This window comes from Phacochoerus africanus, chromosome 5, assembly GCF_016906955.1.
Source record: "Phacochoerus africanus isolate WHEZ1 chromosome 5, ROS_Pafr_v1, whole genome shotgun sequence".
NCBI lineage: Eukaryota > Metazoa > Chordata > Mammalia > Artiodactyla > Suidae > Phacochoerus > Phacochoerus africanus.
This window is the reverse complement of record NC_062548.1, coordinates 19207986-19224781: the sequence shown is the minus strand read 5'-3', so window position 1 is coordinate 19224781 and position 16796 is coordinate 19207986.

The window sequence follows — 16796 nt, the reverse complement described above, 5'->3', positions numbered from 1 at the left end:
TATTTATATACCATGTTCATAGTAACATTATTCAAAAGAAATAAAAGGTGGAAGTAAACCAACTGTCCATCAATAGATGATTAGATAAAATATGGTATAGACATACAATGGAATATTATTTGGCCTTTAAAAAGGAAGGCTATATGACATGCTACGTGGATGAACCTTGAGGATATTATGCTAGATGAAATAAGCCAGTCACAAAAAGACAAATATTGTATGATTCCACTTATATGAGGTACATAAAATAGTCAAATTCATAAAGACAAAGTAGAATGGTGGTTGCCAGGGAGGAGGGGAGATGAAAATAGGGAGTTATCACTTAATGGGTTGAAAATTTGAGTTTGGCAAGATGAAAAATGTTCTAGAGGTGAATGGTGGTGATGGTTGCACATCAAGGTGAATGTACTTAACAGTACTGAACCATACACTTCAAAATGATTAAGATGGTAAGTTTTATGTGTATTTTCCCACAACTAAAATTAATGATTAAAAAACTTGGGGATGGGCGTGGCAGAATTTATAGCACATTCTCCTAGGGCACAGTGGATGTTTTATAAATGCCATCGATTGACTAAGATGCAATTCCAAGTGCAGGAAGTATTTTCTCAAAGGATAAATAAGTGTGGCTGATAGAATTTTAGAATCTAGGAATTGTTCTGTAATAACCTCTTTGGAAAAAAAGAATAGGCGTATGTTTATTTATGATTGATTCACTTTGCTATACACCGGAAACTAACAGCACTGTAAATCAACTATACTCCAATAAAAAAAATTTTTTAAAGATAAAAAAAAAGAATCTAGGAATTGGAAGGAATTTGATAACCTATTAAGTTCAGCAATACCACCACCCTCCTTTATTTTCCAGATGCTAAACTGATATCTGGAGAAATTAAGGGCCTTGCCCCAAGTTTCCCAGTTAGTTAAACCTCAGCCAGACCTAGAGCCCAAGAGTCCCAACGCTGAATCCAGTCCCTTCCCACTAAATCCTCCCTTATCAGTCTTGCCAAAAAATCTCTCCTGAAAACCTACAAAGGTCTCTGCCCATTTACTCTCAGTCACATCCAGACACATTCTAGTCTGGCCAATGAGGTGAACTTTCCTAGTCTTGATCTAGTCTCCCTACCTGAACCTCAGCTCCTGGAGTACTGTGTTCTCACAAGCCCCAGGTCTTGTCATAGTTTCAGCACATAATATTCATTCAGGAAATATTTGTTGATTAATTTCTCCAAAGCAGCTTCATACAGGCCAGTTTCTCTGAGAACTCACCCATTTTCAGTCTCCTTTTATGGCTGGAAGCATATCTGCCCATGTTTGAATGTTTATGAAATTTACGTTAAAATGTAAAAGAAAGTTTATGTGGTCACCAATTTTTTTTATGTCTGCTATAGTCCATGTACAAAATTAATATCCATATATAAAGAAGATATGGTACATATATGTAATGGAATATTACTCAGCCATAAAAAAGAATGAAATATCAGTTCCCATCGTGGCGCAGCAGAAACAAGTCCAACTAGGAACCATGAGGTTATGGGTTCAATCCCTGGCCTCTCTCGGTGGGTCAAGGATCCAGCGTTGCCGTGAGTGAGCTGTAGTGTAGGTTGCAGACGCAGCTCAGATCTGGAGTGGCTGTGGCGTAGGCCAGCGGCTATAACTCCGATTCAACCCCTAACCTGGAAACCTCCATATGCCACAGGTGCATCCCTAAAAAGACACGCACGCGCGCGCGCGCGCACACACACACACACACACACAGAGAATGAAATGATGCCATTTGCAGCAACATGGATGGACCTAGAGATTATCATTCTAAGCAAAGTAAGTCAGAGAAAGACAGATATCATAGGGCATCACTTATATGAGGAATCTAATTAAAATTATACAAAAGAACTTATTTACAAAACAGAAACAGACTCAAAGATATTGAAACTCTGGTTACCAAGGGGAAAATTGAAGGGGGGGAGATATGTATTAGGTGGTTGGGATTAACATACACAATACTACATATGAAATAGATAACAAGGACCTACTGATTAGTACAAAGAAAGCTACTCAGTATTCCGTAATAACCTATATGGGAAAAGAATCTGAAAAAGAATGGCTATATGTACACGAATAATTGATTCATTTTCCTGTACACCTGAAACTAACACATTGTAAGTCAACTACATTCCAATAAACATTAAAAAAAAATTAGGAGTTCCCATTGTGGCACAGTGGTTAAGCCCAGGGGCCTGAGTTGCTGTGGAGGTGTGGGTTCAATGGGTGCAGCCATAAAATTTTTTTAAAAAATCGGTATCCATATAGCAAATTTTTTTTCTCTTTTTGGCCCTACCCATGGCCCATTCCTTGGCCAGGGATTGAATCCCAGCCACAGCTGCAACCTATGCCACAGCTGCAGCAATGCCAATCCTTAACTCACTGCGCTACGGCAGGAATTCCCATAGAGTAAAAATTTTGTTAATGCTTTTACTTAATGAGGGGTCTAATTTGTAGGATAAGACATGAAATTGCCCAGTATAGTGCCGGTATACAATAGGAAGTCAACAAATGATTTTCCCCCAGTATTGTGCTACAGAGTAATTAGGCATATTTGGATAGCAGTTTCTGTAAATGACCATAATTGATATTTACCTGCGAAACCAAGCAATCTTATGGACCAGTAGAGGCAAATCGGTTAGAGTGAGAAAGTGCTTCGAAGTCAGAGAATCAGGGTAATAGATGTGGACAAATGTCTTATGTATTAAAAATTTTTTTAAAGTTGTGGGGGGAGGACAAGGAGACAAAAAATTAGTTGTGCACTGTGATAATCCAGCAGTGCACTAACTTTCTTAGTCCACTCATCAGGCCCACAAAGAATGTTATTGTGGAAACCTGGTACTAGACTTGGTTTTGTTTTGTTTTTTTTCCTAGACCTGTTTAATTTAACCAAGGTCACACAGATAGGAGGTGGCAGAAGCTAGCTTATGATTCAAGCTTGACTACAGCTTATCATGTGAGAATTAGAGTCGTCAGAGAAAGGAATCAACCAGTCCTTTGAAAGGAATATAGGGAGGGATTCCTCTATTGATCCGTGGTGAGAGTTGCTGTCAGGACTCAGTGGAAACAAATCTGACTACCATCCATGAGGACGCAGATTCAATCCGTGGTCTCAGTGCGTTAAGGATCCAGCATTGCCATGAGTTGTGGTGTAGGTCGGCAGCTGTAGCTCCGATTGGACCCCTAGCCTGGGAACCTCCTTATGCTGCGGGTGCAGCCCTGAAGAGCAAAAAAAAAAAAAAAAAAAAAAAGTGCAATTCGGTGGCATTAGGTACATTCATTGTTCTGTAAACATCACAGCTCTCTAGTTTCACCATTTTCATCACCTCAAAGGAAACCTCAAATTCATCAACAGTTATTTCCTAGTCCTCCTTCTGCCCAGACCCTGACAACTTCTAACCTGCTTTCTGTCTCTATGGATTTGCCTATCCTGGAAATTGTATTCAAATGAAATAACACAATATGTACACTTTGTGTCTGGCCGCTTTCACTTAGCATAATGTTTTCAGGATGCATCCATGTTGTAGCATGTGTCAGTGTTCCATTCTTTTTTTTTTCCTCCAGCATGTTATTGTGGTAAAAGATACAGAGCAGGAGTTCCTGCTGTGGCACAACGGGTTAAGGATCTGGCATTGCCACTGCTGCAGTATAGGTTGCAGATGCAGCTCAGACTGATCCCTGGCCCGGGAAGTCCCGTATACCACAGGTTTGGCTGAAAAAGGGAAAGAAGATTCAGAACATAAAATTTACCATTTTTTGCCACCTTTAAGTATACAGATCACCAGCATGACATACATTTACGTTGTGCAGCTATCACCAAAATCTATCTCCAGAACTTTTTTCATCCTCCCAAACTGAAAAAAAGAAACTAACCACAAAACTGAGATTTAACTAGGGGAGAAGGGCCTCTTGTCCAAGGACGAGCTCCAAGAGGTCTGAGGTTCCACTGACGGAAATCGTAAGTAAATGTTTAGATGAAAGGGCATTTTCCAGGGAGAGGGTCCATAGGCATACTGTGGTTCCAGGAAGCCAGGAATACTGAATACTTTGTTCACTATTGTATTCCTAGCTCACAGAAGAGAGCCTGGGAGCTCATAGATTGTTTGTTTGTTTTTGCTTTCTAGAGCCGCACCCTTGGCCTATGGAAATTCCCAGGCCAGGGGTTGAATTGGAGTTGCAGCTGCCAGCCTCCAACTCAGCAACAGTCACATGGAATCCGAGCCACGTCTGTAACCTACACCACAGCTCACGGCAACGCTGGATCCTTAACCCACTGAGCAAGACCAGGGATTGAACCCAAATCCTCATGGATACTAGTTGGATTTGTTTCCACTACACCACAACGGCAACTCCTCACATATGTTTATTTGATGAATATCTGGCTGACTGATTCAATATCAAGCTCTCATCAGAGTCTCAAAGTGGTCTTTAACCCCCCAAAGTTTGTTGCTGTTGTTGTTGTTGTTGTTTTTAGGGCTGCACCTGCTGCTTATGGAAGTTCTAGGGCTAGCAGTCGAATCAGAATTTCAGCTGCCAGCCTACACCACAGCCTCAGCAATGCCATATCCGAGCCACATCTGCAACCTACACCACAGTTCACAGCAACACTGGATCCTTAACCCACTGAGCAAGGTCAGGGATTGAACCTGCATCCTATGGATACTAGTCGGATTAACCTGCTGAGCCACAATGGGAACTTCCTCCCAAAAGTTTTAAGACTCAATAATTTGGAAGGAAAATGTAAAAAAGATCCCTAGGAGAAGCTTTATCTGAGCTAGAGCTCTAAGAGGAATTCAACACCATGGATTTATTTTATTTTATTTTATTTTATTTTTTTAGGGCCCCACCTGTGGCATATGGAGGTTCCCAAGCTAGGGATCCAATCGGAGCTACAGCTGCCGGCCTTCGCCACAGCCACAGCAATATGGGATCTGAGCCGTGTTTGCCACCTACACCTCAGCTCATGACAACACTGGATCCCCAACCCACTGAGGGAGGCCATGGATTGAACCTGCATCCTCATGGATACTAGTCAGATTTGTTTCCACTGTGCCACAACGGGAACTCCTGAATTGTACTCCTTAAAATGGTAAATTATATTTTACCACTATTTTTACCCCATTGAAAAAAACTGAGTTTATTACTTTTCCTTAATATATACTCCTTTTATTGCATCTTCCTCTTGGGTAACAGGGTCACCAGCCAGCCAGTCTCCCAAGCAAGAAACCTCTGAGTCAGCCTGGACTCCACCCTCTCCCCTTACCCCACACATTCTATCCATCATCAAAATCCTCTCTGATATCTCTCTCCTCCTCCCCCACTGCCTTGGATCGTTCCAGGCTCTTGTTATCTCTCATCAGGACTACTGCAACTATCTCCCAACCCTTCCCACTGCCTCCAGTTTTTTCCTACCTTCAATCCATCATGCACGTTGCCTACTCAATTAGCTTTTTTTTTTTTTTTTATGGCCACACCTGTGGCATATGGAAGTTTCCAGGCCAGGGACTGAATCTGAGCTGCAGCTGTGACTTACGCTGCAGCTGTGGACAACACCAGATCCTTTAACCTACTGTGCTGGGCCAGGAATCGAATCCTCACCTCCATAGTGTGACCTGAGCTGCTACAGCTGGATTCTCTCTTTTTTTTTTTTTTCTCTTTTTATGGTGATACCTGCAGCATATGGACGTTCTCAGGCTAGGAGTCAAATTGGAGCTGCAGCTGCCGGCCTACACCACAGCCACAGCAATGCAGGATCTGAGCCATATCTGCAACCTACACCACAGCTTGCAGCAACACTGCATCCTTAACCCACTCAAGGGATTGAAGCTGCATCCTCACAAACACTATGTCAAGTTCTTTTTTTTTAGGGCCACGTCTATGGTACATGGAGTCTCCCAGGCTAGGAGTCAAATCAGAGCTGCAGCTGCCGGCCACAGCCACAGCCACAGCAATGCCAGATCCAAGCTGCATCTGTGACCTGCATACACCATAGCTCATGGCAGCACCAGATCCTTAACCCACTGATGGAGGCCAGGGATTGAGGCCACAACTTCATGGGTCCTAGTTGGATTCGTTAACCACTGAGCCACGAAGGGAACTCCTATCTTTATTTTTCCCTTCTTTTTAGGGCTGTACCTGCGGCATATGGAAATTCCTGGGAGCTGCAGCTGCCAGCCTATGCCACAGCCACAGCAATGCCAGATCCAAGCTGCATCTTCGACCTATACCACAGCTTGTGGCAATGCCAGATTCTTAACCCCCCGAGTGAGGCCAACCTACATTCTCACAGACACTATGGTGGGTTCTTAACCCACTGCACCACAGCAGGAACTCCAAGACAGGTCACTTTATTTTATTTTATCTATTCATTTATTTTGCTTTTTAGGGCTGCATGTGCAACATATGAAAGTTTCCAGGCTAGGGATCAAATCAGAGCTATAGATGCTGGCCTATGCCACAGCCCAGCAATGCAGGATCCGAGCCTTATCTGCAACCTACACCACAGCTCATGGCAATGCCGGATCCCTGACCCACTGAGTGAGGCCAAGAATAGAACCTGCATCCTCATGGATTTCTTTCCGCTGCACCACAATGGGAAATCCCAGGTCACTTTAAATAAGGGGTCAGAGAAGTATACAGATGGCCAGTAAGCACATGAAAAAATGCTCAACATCCCTGATTATTAGAGAAACACAAATCAACATTACCACGAGATACCACCTCACACCAGTCAGAATGGCCATCATTCGTAAGTCCACAAATAACAAATGCTGGAGAGGGTGTGGAGAAAAGGGAACCCTCCTGCACTGTTGGTGGGAATGTAAATTGGTACAACCACTATGGAAAACAGTAATGGAGGTACCTTAGAAAACTATACATAGAACTTTACATAGAATCCACACTGGAGAAAAACCCTATGAGTGTAAGGAATGTGGGAAAGCCTACACCTAGTATAATAATTTGCAATATCACATTATAACACACATTAAAGATGGACCTTGTAAATGCAAAGAATGTGAGAAAGTATTTGTTAATCCCAGTTCTCTTAAGATGCATGAAAGGAGTCACTCTGAAGAGAATCTGTATCAATGTAAAAAATGTGGTAAAAATTTAAGTTCTCAACCCCGCAACCCCACTCTTGGGCATATATCCAGACAAAACTTTCCTTGAAAAAGACACATGCATCCACATGTTCATGGCAGCACTATTCACAATAGCCAGGACATGGAAATAACCCAAATGTCCATTGACAGATGATTGGATTAGGAAGATGTGGTATATATACACAGTGAAGTACTACTCAGCCATTAAAAAGAACAAAATAATGCCACTCACAGCAACATGGATGGAACTAGAGACCCTCATACTGAGTGAAGTAAGTCAGAAAGAGAAAGACAAATACCATATGATATCACATATCTGGAATCTAATATACAGCACAAATGAACCTTTCCACAGAAAAGAAACTCATGGACTTGGAGAACAGACACGTGGTTGCCAAGGAGGAGGGGGAGGGAGCAGGATGGATGGGGAGCTTAGGGTTCATAGATTCAGACTATTGCCTTTGAATGGATAAGCAATGAGATCATGCTATGTAGCAGTGGGAATTATGTCTAGTCACTTAGGATGGAGCATGATAATGTGAGAAAAAAAGAATGTATACATGTATGTGTAACTGGGTCACCATGCTGTAGCGTAGAAAATTGACAGAACACTGTAAACCAGCTATAAGAAAAAAAAATCATTATATAAATAAAGGGTCAGAAAAGGTTTTTTAGTGGAGGCAACATCTGAGCTGATGACTGAAGGATGTGAACGAGTTTTCTGTGTGAAGGTCTGGGGGATGAGGATTCAGTTAGAAGGAAAAGCAATTCCAGGGTCCAGAGAGAAAAAAAGACAAGCCAGGTTGCCTTTTTTTTTTTTTTTGGTCTTTTCTAGGGCCGCCTGCAGCATATGGAAGTTCCTCAGGCTAGGGGTCCAGTCGGAGCTACAGCTGCCAGCCTATGCCACAGCCAAAGCCACACAGGATCGTTAACCCACGAAGGGAGCAAACCCGCAACCTCATGGTTCCTAGTCGGATTCGTTAACCACTGAGCCATGATGGGAACTCCCAAGCCAAGGTTGTCTTAATGGCTTATCAGGTCCTCCAGGCTCCAGCCCCCTATCATCTCTCTGACCCCATTTCCTACTGTCCTTCCCTCCCTCGGTTCACTGGCCTCCTTGCTGCTTTTCAATTATGTCAGGTCTACTCTCACCCTAGAGCCTTCGCACTGCTTTTCTCATGGCCTGGAACAATTTCCTTAGCTATCTGCCTGGCTAACGTACTCACTTTCTTCAAATCTTTGCTCAAAAAGCACCTTCTCGACAAGATCTACTCGAGCACGATGCTTAAAATTGCTATTCACAACTTCCTCTACCACCCCAGATCCTCCTTACCCTACTTTGCTTTTCATATTCCTGTAGTGCCCACCACCTTGTAACACACTACCTAATTTACCTATTCAGCAAGTCTCCTGTTAATTGATTGCCCTCTCACTAGCACTTGAACTTCATGAGGGCAGGAATCTGTTAGGGCACTAATATATTCTAAGCACTCAGATCAGTGCCTGGCACAGAATGGGAGCTTCACACATATTTGTTAAATAAATGAATTCTTCAAAACTCATATCAGATATCAGGTTCTTTTTTTAAGTGAGAATTGCAACAATTTTTAATTTAATTTAATTAATGTATTTCAAAAAATTTTTATTTTATTTTTTATTATTTTGGTTTTTAGGGCTGCACCTGTGGCACATGGAGGTTCCCAGGCTAGGGGTTGAATTGAGCTACAGCTGATGTCCACAGCCACAGCCACAGCAATGCCAGATCCGAGCTGCGTCTGTGACCTACACCATAGCTCATGGCAACGCTGGATCCTTAACCCACTGAGTGAGGCCAGGGATTGAACCTGCGTCATCGTGGATACTAGTCGGATTTGTTTGTCATGACAGGAACTCCCATATATCACATTCTTCACAAAGTTTTCCCCAGCTGTGAATAATCCTCACTTTCTCCCAAACATAAAATCAGCCCCATCCTTTTTTTGCCACACCCACTGCACATGGAAGTCCCCAGGCCAGGGATCGAACATATACCACAATAGCTATTGCAGTGACAACACTGAATCCTTAACCCACTGCACCGCAAGAGAACGCCAACCTCTCCCTTCTTTGTGCTGTCTTTGTACCTTGTGTCATTGTTATATTTTCCAGATAATATTACAGTTTGTGTGTCTAGATTGTGAGGGCAAGGTTCAGGACTCATCTGATTTATTTCTACGTTCTTTGTGTATGTGTCATATGGAGGTTCCCAGGCTAGGGGTCGAATTGGAGCTCCAGCTGCCGGCCTACACCACAGCCACGGCAACGCCAGATCTGAGACGTGTCTGCAACCTACACCACAGCTCACAGCACTGCCGGATCCTTAACCCACTGAGCAAGGCCAGGGATCGCACCTGCGTCCTCATGGATGCTAGTCAGATTTGTTTCCACCGAGCCAAGATGGGAACTCCACTGTTTGAATTTCTATCATGTGTATTACCTTTCCAGTAATAATTCTAAATTTTTTGATAATAAAAGAAGCCAGAGTTCCCGCTGTGGTGCAATGGGATTGGCAGTGTCTCTGCAGTGCCAGGATGCAGTTTTGATCCCTGGCCTGGCACAGTGGGTTAAAGGATCTGGTGCTGCTGCAGCTGTGGCTTAGTTTGCAACTGTGGCTGGGATCTGAGCCTCGGCCTGGGAACTCCATATGGCACAGGGCAGCCAAAAGAAAAAAAAAAAGTCTAACAAATAATCTTATTTTTTAAAAAGCAGTAAGAAGCCTCAGAGGTGCATAGTGGGCAAGGATGGAGAAGGACTCCACCCTCCATTATGCCTCAATAGAAAAGGGTCATATCTTTTTATTTTCCTTTTTTGGCCGTACCCATGGCATATGAAAATTCCTGGGCCAGGGATCAAATCTGAGTTGCGCCTGAAACCTATGCCACAGCTGTGGCAACACCGAATCCTTAACTCACTGTACTGGGGATTGAACCCACAATGCCATAAGCTGGATCATCAATCCACTGTGCCACAGCAGGAATGCCATACCACATCTTTTTTAGGAGCCTCTGTCCTTAGTGTCTGCTTCTCTCTCTCTCTTTCTCTCAGAGGGAGAAAGGGGATAAGAATGGGACTGGAGGGAGTTCCCGTTGTGGCGCAGTGGTTAACGAATCCGACTAGGAACCATGAGGTTGCGGGTTCGATTCCTGGCCTCGCTCAGTGGGTTAAGGATCCGGCATTGCCGTGAGCTGTGGTGTAGGTCGCAGACGCGGCTCGGATCCCACATTGCTGTGGCTCTGGCGTAGGCCGGTGGCTACAGCTCCGATTTGACCCCTAGCCTGGGAACCTCCATGTGCTGTGGGAGTGGCCCAAGAAATAGCTAAAAAGACAAAAAAAAAAGTCTCTGAATTTGTTTCTTCAAAGGCTCCAAGAGAATTCACAAGTTTATGGTTATGACCTAGTGAGATGCTATTTGAAAAAAAAAAAAAAAAAAAAAAGAATGGGACTGGAGACTTGGACTGGGAACCCAACCTTGACACAGACCCATTCCATGAAAGATGCAGCCATGGCCCACTGGGCAGTATCCAAAGCACCTTGATTTAGGTCTTGAGATCCATCTATTATATGAGAGTCAGTCAGAGGTTCCTGGTGTGGCTATATTCAGAATGGGGGTTCCAATCACGGTGGCTCAGTGGTTAATGAACCCTACTAGGAACCATGAGATTGCGGGATTGATCCCTGATCTCTCTCAGTGGGTTAAGGATCAGGCATTGCCGTGAGCTGTGGTGTAGGTCTCAGACGTGGCTCGGATCCTGCATTGCTGTGGCTCTGGTATAAGACGGCAGCTACAGCCTGGAAATCTCCATATGCCATGGGAGCGGCCCTAGAAAAGGCAAAAAAAAAAAAAAAACCCAAAAATAAATAAATAGCAGAATGGGTGTTCCAAGTAATCCATTTCTTCTACAGCAAGGCCCAGCCCGACATTATAAACACAAGAAGCCTTTTTTTTTTTTTTTTCTTTTTATGGCCACACCTGCAGCATCTGGAGGTTCCCAGGCTAGGGATCGAATCGGGAGCTACAGCTGCGGGCCTATGCCACAGCCACAGCAACACCAGATCTGAGCCGCGTCTGTGACCTACACCACAGGTCACAGCAACGCTGGATCCTTAATCCACTGAGCGAGGCCAGGGATCGAGCCTGCAACAACCTCATGGTTACTAGTCAAATTCGTTTCTGCTGGACCACAACAGGAACTCCCAAGAAGACTGTCTTGAACTCAAGAGCCAGCACTGTTTGGGGGAGTCTGGGATGCCAAGGGGTTGGGGTTTAGCTCCAGTCCTAGGGGAATGGTTTTGTTATGTAGGGAAACTGAGGCAGAAACTTTGGCCCGTGAAGCAGGGGAAAAGGGAAAGGCAGGGGCTTGGCGGACTTAGGGATTCCCAGGGCTCACTCAGGCAGTCCAAGGAAGGCAGGAGTCCATGGGCTTTTTGGAGAATAGAGTGACAGATATATGGTGTGGGAAATGGCAGCGATACAAAAAAGGAAATGAGTTAATGGGGTATAAACGCCGTAATCTGGCTTAAAGCCTTTTCTGTTCCTTCCCATATTCACATGCCAGAGCAGGTAGTATAGAATTGGGTCCCTTGCTCCTATGAGTCCAGGCCTGGAGGAGTCCTTAAAGATATTTTAGCGAACATTCTGAGTGATGCCAGAATCCTTCTATTCTCAAGGCTCAGTTCACACACTCAGAGAACTAGCAGTGCCCTCAAGAGACCATGGGACCAGGCATAGAAGGCCCTTCTCCTGCTTCCTCCTCAGGAGAAACGGGCCTGGAAGAATCTTCCCCATTGCCTTTCTTTGCCTGGCCCAACTCCCAGCTCCCAGTAAGACACCCATACCTGAGACAGCTCCACTTTCTTCTCCTCCAGAGCCACCTGAAAGTCAGGAGGTGGCACAACGCTGAAAAGCCCGGAAGGTCCTCCAGGTTCCTCCGTGGTCAGGCCACCGTCATTCAGTTGAACTTTGCTCCCTAAGGATTGGATCCTGGAGGTGCTATTGTTTGCTTGATCACAGTTCCTATGGCTACAGGCTCCCAGCGAGATAGGAACAGGTATACATTAGCATCTTCCTGTAAAATACAGATCTGACCTCATTTATAGTCAAAGATGCAGCAGGCACCTCTGCAGATGGCACAGCATGAATAGAATTAAGAGAGTTCAGAATGACGGAAGTAGAAAAGAACATTAAATAAATAGTATATGTGAAATACATATATACCAGGGATATGTCTATCCCTGGTTTCAGCTTACATCCTTAATAGCTGCTAACTGTTTATAGCAGTATTAACCTTCATATCAGAAGGGAGATCATCCCACTGAAAGGACACAAACAAGCAGCCCGCAGGCCAAAGAAAACCCATAAACCTGTTTTGTGTGATGTCAGCGTGTCGAAAATTTGTTTTGCATCAATTTTTTAAAAATCAGTATTTTTCTGTTAAAAAAAAAATCCAGTGTTTAGTGTCAATGCCCTCCTGTCAAAGGCTATCAAGAACAAACTTATAGGAGTTCCCCTCATGGCTCAGTGGTTAAGGAGCCTGATTAGTATCCATGAGGTTGCAGGTTCGATCCCTGGCCTTGCTCAGTGGGTTAAGGATCTGGTATTGCCGTGAGCTATGGTGTAGGTCACAGATGCAGCTCGATCTGGCGTTGTTTGGCTGTGGTGTAGGCCGGCAGCTACAGCTCTGATTTGACCCTTAGCCTGGGAACTTCCACATGCCATGGATGTAGCCCTAAAAAAGACCAAAAAAAAAAAAAGAAGTGGGGAACATTTCTATGACTGGGTATCTTAAAACTTTCAATCTAAAAGGTGGGAAGAAAGGAACAAGACTAAAGCTATCACTGAAAAAGAAATGGAAGAAATTTATATATGTAAGAATGGAGATATATGGACATTTCTACTGTTTGGATTATGTTCTTTTTTTGACTGTGTTTAGACTTGACGACAGGGTGGTCCTATTTCTGTCTTGGTCCATCACAGTGACAGAGTGGCCTTGTCTCTGTAAAATTGTGGGGTTTTTTTTTGTTTGTTTGTTTTTTGTTTTTTGCTTTTTAGGGCCACACCCACGGCACATGGAAGTTCCCAGGCTAAAGGTGGAATCTGAGCTGTAGCTGCTGGCCTACACCACAGCCACAGCAACACTAGATCTGAGCCGCATCTGCGACCTACACCAGAGCTCACAGCAATACCGGATCCTTAACCCACTGAGTGGGGCCAGGGATTGAACACCCATCCTCATGGATCCTAGTCGGGTTCGTTAACCACTGAGCCACAAAGGGAACTCCCTGTAAAATTGTTTATCAAGAGAAAACAACAGTCTAGCTGTGAGTGTCACAGTAGCTCTACAAACCCCAAAGCCTCCATGGTGGTACCAGGCGAGCTCCACGCTGTCATAGGGTGATTTCTCTTTCTCTGCCTCCCTCTTGGCCAAGGGCAGATGGAATCAGGACTTAGAACTTTAGTCTACTACCCAACTCTTCACTATTGCCAACATTTTGTTCATCAGGAGATTGTCAGGAGAACATCAATAGTTAGAGTATGGTTAGTCTCTCCTTTTTTTGCAGAATGAACTCTCAAATCCTCTGACACGACAATGATTGCACAGCAGCATTTAAAACTCTGGCTAAAAACATCAGAAAACTGGAGTTCCCGTCGTGGCTCAGTGGTTAACGAATCTGACTAGGAACCATGAGGTTGCAGGTTTGGTTCTGCCCTTGCTCAGTGGGTTAACGATCTGGCGTTGCTGTGGCTCTGGCGTAGGCTGGTGGCTACGGCTCTGATTAGACCCCTAGCCTGGGAACCTCCATATGCCACGGGAGCAGCCCAAGAAATAGCAAAAAGACCAAAAAAAAAAAAAAAAAAAACCATCAGCCAACTGCATCACAGGAAGTTACCAGAAACGAAATGGTTAATTAATCCTTGTAACAGATCCTGAAGACAGAAGCATAGATGATCAAACCCAGGCAATGAAAACATGACCCAAAGTCCAGCTTATCTTTTTTTTTTCTTTTTCGACTGCATCCTCAGCATATGGAAGTTTCTGGGCCAGGGATCGAATCTGAGCCAGAGCTGCAACCTACCCCACAGCGGTAGCAACAATGGATCCTTAACCCACTGCACCACACCAGAGATCAAGCCCGAGCCTCCACAGAGACAAGGCAGCTCATTAACCCACTCTGTCACAGCGAGACTGGTCAACTTTTTTTTTTAGTGATTCACGTGACTTTTTCTTTTAGCATCGTCACAGGCTGTTCAACTTGACCTGTATTTATATAGGTGCAGCCAGAAGTGTTTGCTAAAGAACACATTTCCCCTTGGTTAATGAATTTAAATTTAAATTGGTTGTTGGGCTTCTGAGCAGAAGTTGTCATTTATAATGTCTGCTGAGGTTAGAGGCAAGATCTGGATCACTTTTTCCAGTAGTATCATCCCTCTCGGAGAAGCATGATAATGGAGTAGGTTATCCCTTCTGGGAATTTTCCTGAATAGCCTGTTGTTGAACAGCTTGCCTCATTTTGGAGATTTCTGGAGAAGTGGTAGTTTAAAATAATCTGAAAAGAGCCTACCAGTTACCCTGAATACACAAGTTAGTGTGCAGCAGGCAGGTAAAAGCCTGATGTCTGCATAAGAAGTTGGACCCCGGAGTTTCCGCTGTGGCTCAGCGGAAATGAATCTGACTAGCATCCATGATGACGCAGGTTCAATCCCTGGCCTCGGTCAATGGGTTAAGGATCGATCCAGTGTTGCTGTGAGCCTGGTATAGGTTGCAGATCCCACGTTGCTGAGGCTGCAGTGTAGGCCAACAGCCTCTGATTCAACCCCTAGCCTGGGAACTTCCATATGCCATGGGTGTGGCCCTAACGACAAAAAAAGAAGAAGAAGAAGTTGGACCCTACTGAAGTTTAGGTTGTATTGGGAGTACCCAGTTTTTGGACTCTTGAGGTGGAGAGATTCTTGAGTGGAGTGACACCGTTCTTGCAAGTAGGCTGCAGTTTCTCAGAAGAGAATGAACTGACCATTGCAGCAAGGAGAGCCCCAACCTTAGTGCCCATTTCTGAGGATCTAGGTCTTACCAGTAGGGATATAATGATCTCAGTGGATGCATTTAGTTCAGGTTCAAGTTTTATAAGACTGAACTTGAGAATTAATTATGTGAGAAAAACTTAAGACCAGACAGGACTTGTAGAAGGATATCCGCTTTTTTTTTTTTTTTTTTGCTTTTTAGGGCTGCACTCGCAGCACATGGAGGTTTCCAGGCTAGGGGTCAAATTGGAGCTACAGCAGCTGGCTACACCACAGCCACAGCAATGCTGCATCTGCGACCTACCCCACAGCTCATAGCAACACCAGATCCTTAACCCGATATCTCCCTTCTGAAGTGTTTGAAGTTGTTATATTTTTCTTGTCAGCAGGATTAGGTGGGGAGACAACAGTTCCAGGAATGAGTTAAACTCAGAGCAATACCTAAAATCTGAGAAATATGCACCAGCATATTTTTTCCCTTAACCAGAAAAAGGAGACCACAGGGGATCAAAAGTAACAGCAGGAAGATAGGGAAGATGATATTAAGAAAACTCTTATTTTTATTCATTTATTTTTTTAGGGCTGCATCTCTGGCATATGGCAGTTCCCAGGCTAGGGGTTGAATCTGCTACATAGCTGCTGGCCTACACCACAGCCACAGCAACTCAGGATCCTGGCCAAGTCTGTGACCTACACCACAGCTCATGGCAACACCGGATCCTTAACCCACTGAGCAAGGCCAGGGATCGAACCCACGTCCTCATGGATACTAGTGGGATTTGCGTTACCGCTGAGCCATGATGGGAACGCCAATGAAATAATTTTTTTTTTGTCTTTTGTTTTTGTTGTTGTTGTTGTTGTTGTTGTTGTTGCTATTTCTTGGGCCGCTCCCGCGGCATATGGAGGTTCCCAGGCTAGGGGTTGAATCGGAGCTGTAGCCACCGGCCTACGCCAGAGCCACAGCAATGCGGGATCCGAGCCACGTCTGTGAGCTACACCACAGCTCACGGCAACGCCGGATCGTTAACCCACTGAGCAAGGCCAGGGACGAACCTGCAACCTCATGGTTCCTAGTCGGATTCGTTAACCACTGCGCCACGACGGGAACTCCTGAAATAATTTTTTAATTAGTTCATCTTTAAAGTTTTCCAGCACTGAGGCTGTGGCCACACCATGACCTTCAGTGCACCTGCCAGCCCACCCAGCCATGGCCCCAGCGCCTCGGATCCTGCTGTTGCTGCTGCTGCTGCTGCCACCCCTTCGAGGTGCTTTAGAATGACTGTAGCCAGCCTGACCATCTTTGTTCTGTCTGTTGCCACCCTCATCATCTGCTTCATCTGCTCCTGCTGCAATTTGTCCAAGGTGTGCCGCCAACCACGGTGGTACATACCCCTTACCCGCAACCTCCAAAGGTGCCCCCCAGCTAACCTGGACCAACATAATCGGGCTACCACTCCATGCCCACCGCACCCCCCAACCACCTGATGCAATGCCCACCACTCAACCTGGACCAACCTATGGGTCCCCCTGCCTAACACGAGATGGTGGCTGGAGGTGTAGCCATGCCCTACCCTGCCAGCCAGCCTCGTTACAAC